The following is an 8,542-nucleotide window of genomic DNA, read 5'->3' as shown; positions in this document are numbered from 1 at the left end:
CGCCTGTTTGAAGAAGAACTTCTATCAGGCTCTTGGCGCCTATCCAAAGGAGAGCGGCTACCAGGCGAACAGCGCCTGCCATACGAGAAGCGCCTACCAGGCTCTTGGCGCCTGAACCGAGGCGAGAGGATCTCTGGCGACGAGCGCCTACTAGGTGAGCGCCTACAAGGGGAGAAGCGCCTAACAAGCTCTTGACGCCTGTCCAGCGAAGGGCGCCTGTCCGATTTAGGGCGCTTGTCAACCGGAGAGTGGAGGCGAGACGAGGAGCGGCTACGAGGCGAGTAGCGCCTACTAGGCTCTTGGCGCCTGTCAAGGGGAGCGATCCTGTCTCGAGAAGAGCGTCTGTAGGGTGAAGATCTCCTACGCGCAGTTTGCTCCTTGTCCGAAGGAGAAACCTGTCTGTCAGGCGAATGGCGCTTGGACGCAGATGGGATCTTGTCCGAAGCAGAAAGTCTCCTGCGAGAATCCGAACGCACAGGTGAGCGCGCCGCTTCCGTCGAATAGCGAGAGTCAGGAGAGGGGAGCCTGGACTTCTTTACAGGAAGCGAGACGTCCTTCCTACGACGAGACGACACGCAAAGAGAGCCAGCCAGAGCCGAAATCTGCGCCTGAAGGTTAGCCAACACCCTTGCAGGAGAATTCACAACTCGTGAACAGGTGACGAGGCTCGATCTCCGTCGGGGAACGATACTCCTGAGATCTCTTACGCTTCTTCGCTTCCACTCAGGCTCTTCGAAAAAACTTCAGGGCTGGAAGGGCGGGCGCAGGGAGCGTTCCAGGCTCTCTTCGAAGGGCGCGAGGCTTCCGAAGAGCTCCATCCTCGTTTAGGAGAAGGCGAAGGCGAAGGCGAAGACGAGAAGCATTGGCGCAATATTTCTCTCTTGGAGCGATCCAAGGTAGCCTGGGAACGATCAACAGGAGCTACCGAGGGGACGCCTGACCGTTGGGGATGCTCCCTAACCTTCCTGCGGCTTTCGACTTTCCTCCTCCACTGGGGACTGGGAGTCTGGAAGAGGTCTAGGCTGGAAGCATTAGGGAGCCGATCAGACGCACCCTCCACTGCACTGGGTTCACTGCACAAAATCACTATTGGAATCACTCTTACCTTTCAATTGTTTGATTTTCCTCTCCATACTGCGAATGGTGGCTTTCATGGAGGCCACTTCCGAAGGCGCATCTTCGGCTTCGGTGCAGGGAGCAGGAGCTGAAACTGACAAAGGAGCTACTTCTAAAATAGGATTATCTATATCCAACTCGCTAATACGAGATCTACTACTGCTCCTAGAAGAAGCTTTCCTAACTTTATCCTTTTCAAGCTTCCTCAAGTAGGAAGACAAAGACTTCCATTCATCCTCATTCAGCTTTTCACATTCATTACAAGGATTATTAAAGGTGCATTCATTCCCTCTACACTTCAAAACATACCGTGTGAGGGTCTACCGCAGCTTTCGGTAGCCTCACCTTACACTCAGTCATACAACAACTCTAAACATAGCAGTTTTCTTAGTATCAACATCAGACATCATGAATCCAGAAAAAATCCAAAGAAAAGCCCAATAACTGTCCACAAATCGCGAATGCCAGGCCAAAAGATCGGGTACTTCACCAAAAGTCCGTAGAAACAATCCAGGGCGAAAACGAGAAAAGAAGAATCCAACTGTCAAGAGGTATGACAACAGGTGTGGCGACACCGACGACAGAAAAAATCTGACAAGAAAGGTATGGTTGGTTCTTACACCCGCTTCCCAGCGGCGGGTAAGGTAGATCACCTGACCTACCTGTCGCGTTAGCCGCGAGTTTTGAATTCTGTCGTGACGTCAGAGACGTAAGCTAAGTATATGTCTGACAGGAAAGTTCATGTACAAAAATTAAAACTAATCAAGATAAATTCACCTTACTTTCGATCTCGGCCAAGAGGCCCAGCGACATAATAGTTGACAATAAACAATTACCGTTCGCCAATAGAGCTAAGGTGCTTGGACTCACACTGACCAGATGCGGGATGGGTATGCACATCAGGCAAAAGATCAGGAGTGCTAGAGCAACCGAAGGCCAAATTGGCACGATTTGGAAAACTCAGACGAAGACAAAGCGCACCTTTATAAGGCCCTCACTAGGCCAGCATTGGAATATCCTATCATTCTGACAAGCTTAATTAATAAGACTCACAAACGAATGATACAACAATTTCAGAACGGAATCCTGTGCTGGATAGATGGACGCGATAGACAAGATCTGGGAGGAGATGCACTGGAAGGGCTGCATGCCAGGTATGGCATGGAAGCGATCAACTTCCGGTACTATCGACTGGCAGATAGAGTCTGGCAAAAACTATCAGAACAAGACGAAGATATAACGACTGACAGTCTCATTCCTCTAGACGACGAAGAATACACACAGCATTTTTGGTGGCACAGACTATTAAGACTGATACAGGAAGAAATTCCAGACCCAGTATACAAATATAATAGTAATAATGAGAATAATGACTGACAATGAGATGGCTAGAAGAACAACAAGCATAACCATTAAAGTATGTATAATAAATAAAAGCAATCAAAGACAAAATAGTTAAAAAAGGAAATAATATTTAAACAAGAACACAATAGTATTTATATTAAACAAGAAATCAAGAGCAAATGTAGAGAAACGCGTGCAATGGGAGTCAAGGGAGGGCTAAGATAATGCATTGAAGGGAGGTCAAACGAAAGGGAAAGTTGAGCTTCTCCCAATCTCCAGACACTGGCTAAAAGACCTATATACTCATAACAAGAAAGCCATTGACATAAAATACTATATAAAACCAAAACACAATAATGCAGCAGCAAATGAGAAAGGAAATGGAAATAACAATAACAACAGATAACAAAAAGCAACAACAATAACTCCGAGTCAATAGACGACGAATCGGACGGGGGAGAAGGAGTGAGGCGATGAACGCAGACCAACCACCACCACACCCGACATACCAACACTTTTGCTTTCGCTCTATCTGTCTGTCGGCACCAGCCTCGCCAACCAGGCTAGCAGTGTCGCCTCCATCACCGAGGGGTGGGGGAGAGATACAGGGGATCACATCGGTCCCCTACCCGATCACTGGCAGGGAGAGGGACTGGTAGGGGGATGGCGGGAGGGGACATGAGAAGTGGCAGTCAGTCAGCCAGCCACGGCGAGAGAGGAAGGAAGACGGGTAAGGGTGCTAAGGGTTACCCTTAGCAATGGCTCAAGGCTCGGAGCACAAGGACCAAGGCCACCTTTCAAGGCCTTAGCCAAACTTCAACCATCACTCGGCTGAACGTGGGAAAGGAGGGGGAGAAGGGTTCTCACCCCTCACACCCTCCCCTCCCCCAATGAGACTGTTAACTCTCCGTGTGAACGGTTGTTAAGAATGAGTGTGGGTGAAAGGAATGTGAAATGAATGAATGAGAGAATGAAAGACAATCACACGCTATAGACTGCAACACTGCACACCAAACAAACTTAGGAATTAAGGTAAAACAAGATCAACTAACTAACATTAGCATTAAGGAAAAAAGTATGTGTCAGTATGTGCATACAAGTACTATCCTACTTACAACCAAGTTTGGTTCCGACCCACTGGTTGTAAGTCAGAATGGATGTAAGTCGAACCTTAGAAAGTGGCCAACATACAGGGTAGGGTATACTATCAAACCTTTGCTATATAAAGTGCCTACTTAGTACTGTAATGTAATGTACAATCATTATTTCAATCATTTACCATAATGTACTTCTACTAATACATTTTAATCATTTATGTAATAGTATATATTACGTACAATCAGGCATTGAGTTACAATGGGGTTAGGTTCTTGCAAGCATGTCAGAAAGTCGATTCTTGCGTAAATTGGTTTGCAATTCAGTCTACAGTACAGTTAATACCAAATGATGCTGCAGATAGGGCAGGATAACTCAAACTGATGCTGCCTGAGTGATGAGAGTTCTCATGAGATGGCGCAGTGCCAAGTAACTCAATGGTCAACTGTCTGAAGTAAGGTTGTAAGTACGAGTGGTCGTATGTTGAGCAGGTTGTAAGTCGGATAGTAGTTGTATATGTATATGTTTATATACACACACACACACACATATATATATATATATTATATATATATATATATATATATATATATATATATATATATATATATATATATATATATAGTATATATATATATATATATATATATATATATATATATATATATATATATATATATATATATATATATATATATAATATATATATATATATATATATATATATATATATATATATATATATATAATATATATATATATATATATATATATATATATGTAAATGGCATATAATATATGCAAACATAGAATTGAGATTAAAATCAATCTCTCACTTCTAATATTAACATTAAAATTAAGGAAATACTAACAATAGAATAAGCTCTTGAAGGAAAAACTGCAAGAACAGTGGTCTGAGTCCCCCCTCCCCCTAGGAGAGGGAGAGATCAAATTTTGAACCGAGGACACAGATCACACACGAATGCATAAATAGACAGCCTATCCTAACTCACGAGCCACACCATCAGATGACTCTATACTTCAAACCAGCAAAAAAAAAACACATAACATAACACACATTCTTCTCACGCAATGACAAATAGGTTTGTCCTATTCTAATCTCTCTCACTAATACCTTCCTTTAGCAAATCTATTATCTCTTCCATATCTATACCTACCTTCCCAGGGACCTCTACGGAGACCCCTATCCTACACTATCCCCCCCATTCATTCATTCATTCGTCTCTTCACTTCTACGGCTAACCAGCCAAGAAGATGACCTACGAGAAGGTTGAAACGTTGCGATAAGCCAGAACTATACCAGCAGTAATACCCCCTGAATACCAGAGACGACCCAGCCTGACATTGACCTCTCTTACGGAATGATACCAACACCGACGACGACCCCTGCTTGATCTGAAACCAGAGGAATGCCTTCCCATATACCAGTATTCTGATAATACCAAATACTGATAATAACCAATCTTTGATTAATAAAGCCTGTTCTGAATAAAATACCACTTTCTAGCATTATCCCTAATATGAATATTGGACACTTATTGCGAAGTATCGCTGAGCCCGAAAAGCGATTAATAAGAAAAATAGATAAGATTAATTTGCTGAATTATGCCATTTTATTCAACAGTATTATTATTATTATTATTTTTTTTTTTCCCCTTTTGCTCTATCACAGTCCTCCAATTCGACTGGGTGGTATTTATAGTGTGGGGTTCCGGGTTGCATCCTGCCTCCTTAGGAGTCCATCACTTTTTTTACTATGTGTGCAGTTTCTAGGATCACACTCTTCTGCATGAGTCCTGGAGCTACTTCAGCCTCTAGTTGTTGTTATTATTATTATTATTTATTATTATTATTACTATTATTATTATTATTATTATTATTATTATTACAGTAATACTTTGGGTTACAAACCGATTTAGTATACGAATTTTTTAACTTACGAAGTGACGCCCTCATTCTGGAATACGAATTTCACTTGGAATACGAATGCGCGAATTCCATCAAGGGAGGCCGCCTGCTTTGTTTACATCGGACATTGGATGAGCGTGGGATCTGCGAACGCATTTTTTCGGCCAAAACTTAATGCCTGCTTTGTTTACATCAGACATCGGATAAGTGTGGGATCTGCGAACGCATTTTTTTCGGCCAAAACTTAACGAGGGTCACGTGACTTACTCCCACGCATCCCTTGACCCTTTTTAAACATAACTCTTTCACTATCTCGCTGGCGTTAAGATTGAACGCATCTGTCCATGATACGCTCTCAAATTTGCTTAGTGATTTGCGCACGTGTTGTGTTTCCGTGATAGTGCTTATACATTACTATTACCCAAATACTAAAGACAATGGCTCCCAAGATGACAAAGGCAAGCAGCAAGAAGGAAAGCATAAGAAAGAAGATGATTACAGTCGAAATGAAGAAGGAAATTATCCAAATGCATGATAAAGGCGGAGCGCGTGAAAGACATTGCAGCATTCTTCAAGCGGTCGCAATCAACGATCTGCACTATTTTGAAGAAAAAGGAAGAAATTAAAGCCAGTAAAGCATCAAAAGGTGTCACCAGTATTGACGAAACAACGGCCTTATATTCTCGACGATGTAGAAAATTTGCTCATGGCTTTGGATAAACGAGAAGCAGCTGGGCAGGAGATTCCGTAAAGTGAGAGCATCATTTGCGAAAAGGCTCGTAAGATCTACGAAGATTTGAGTAAAAATGAGCCAGGCACATCCGCGGACAGTGAAAAAGACAGTTTTAAGGCGAGCCGTGGCTGGTTCAAGAATTTTAAGAGAAGGGAGACTGGCATCCACAGTGTTGTTCGCCATGGTGAGGCTGCAAGCTCAGATACGAAGGCGGCAGAGGCTTACGTAAAAGAGTTTAAAAGGCTCGTGGATTCCGAGAAATACCTCCCCCAACAAGTCTTCAATTGCGACGAGACAGGGTTATCTGGAAGAAGATGCCCAGGAGGACGTTCATTACGGCAGAAGAGAAGGCACTTCCCGGTCACAAGCCCATGAAAGACCGTCTAACCCTACTGTTCGTCCCAATGCAAGCCGGGGATTGCAAGGTTAAGCCGTCCTCGTGTATCACTCGGAAAAATCACGCGCCTTTAAGAAAAACAACGTGCAGAAGAAGCTGTTGCACGTTATGTGGCGGTCTAATACCAAGGCTTAGGTGACGAGGATCTTGTTCGTCGAGTGGATGAACGAGGTTTTTGGTCCCGGAGGTGAAGAAGTATCTCCGGGAGAAGGGACCTCCCACTCAAAGCCTTACTTGTGATGGACAATGCTCCTGCCATCCTCCATCCGTTGAAGAGGACTTACTGGACGAATTCAAGTTCATTAGTCAAGTTCTTGCCCGCCAACAACCACTCCAATACTCCAGCCCATGGACCAGCAAGTTATCGCCAATTTCAAGAAATTGTATACAAAGGCTATGTTCCAGCGCTGCTTTGAGATGACGGAAGGCACCAACCTTACCCTCAGAGAGTTTTTGGAAGGATCACTACTCTGTTTACAACTGCCTCAATCTGATTGACAAAGCCTGGCAGGGAATCACCAAGAGAACCCTCAATTCTGCATGGAAGAAACTGTGGCCCGACTGTGTTGCTGAACGAGATTTTGAGATTAGATTAGATTAGATTATAAAATTTTTTAGTGGCACTAGCCAAGCGCCGGAGCCGAGGGGCCATTCAGCGCATATATCTTTAAGAATAAAAGTCACTGTCGTACAAACAAACATACACACAACCGATTAACATACAAATCATTCATTCATAAAAACCAAACAAGAAACCTAAAACAATTAAGAGAAAATTAAAATTCATAAAAAAGACCAATATTTTCAAAAATGTCATAATTTGCTCTGCCTGAGCACCTTCACCTAAAATATCGGCAAGAGTCTTATTTGCCAGCAAACAAGCTCTACGGTTGGTTTCAAAATGAGGGCACTCCACCAAAATATGCACCACAGTCAAATCCACATGACAAGTGGAACAGCGAGGAAACCTGCCTATCCGCTCCACTCATCATTAGATACCCGTGAGTATATTTAGTGTGGCCAATACGTAATCTAGCTAAAACTATCTCAGACCTTCTATCCATCCGGCTATGAGGCCAAGGATGAACAGAAGGCCTAATCGACTTTAATTTAAGATTATTATCTAAAGTAGACAGTGGGCCTGCCACTGGTCTCTACAATAAAATCGAATGGTACTTTAAAGTCAGATACAGGGACGCCCATGTTGGAAATGTGCCTAAGCCTAGTTGCAGCCTTAGCAGCAGTGTCGGCTCGCTCATTCCCAACAATTCCAACATGGGACGGAGCCCAACAAAACCTAACAGAAAATCCTCTTTCTATTAATTAAAAAGATAAAACAATCTTGTACTTCTTGCACTAAAGGGTGGCAAGAGACTAGGCTTTTGAGAGAAGATAAAACACTCAAAAAAGAGTCAGTAAAAATGGTAAAAACCTGTTAGTACAAGAACTATAAAAAAACTATTTAAGAGCAGTCAAAACTGCCAGCAGTTCAGCTGTAAAAACAGAGGAATTAGATGGAAGCTTCTTTTTAATTATATTATCACTAGTCACTACAGAGCAACCAACACCATCAGAACCCTTCGAGCCATCAGTATATATATGATGAGAATCACCATGTTCAGAAGCATGATCCACGAGATTTTGAGGGGTTCGAAACCGTCGAGAGGGGGCGGGGGCAGTTGAAGACGAGATTGTATCCTTGGGCATGTCCTTGGGGCTGGAGGTTGACACGGACGACATCGAGGACCTCCTGACTGAGCATGGGCAGCAGCTGACTACCGACGAGCTGTTGGAGCTACACAAGGAGCAACAGAGACAGGTAACGGAGGAGATCTCATCTGAGGAGGAGGGGGAAGACGCTGCACAGTCGCTTCCTTCGAGCGAGATCAAGGATTTTGAAACCCTGGGAAATTGTGAAAAGATTTATC

Source organism: Macrobrachium nipponense, chromosome 8 (assembly GCF_015104395.2).
Source record: "Macrobrachium nipponense isolate FS-2020 chromosome 8, ASM1510439v2, whole genome shotgun sequence".
In the NCBI taxonomy this organism is placed as follows: Eukaryota; Metazoa; Arthropoda; class Malacostraca; order Decapoda; family Palaemonidae; genus Macrobrachium; species Macrobrachium nipponense.
This window is presented reverse-complemented; position numbering follows the sequence as displayed.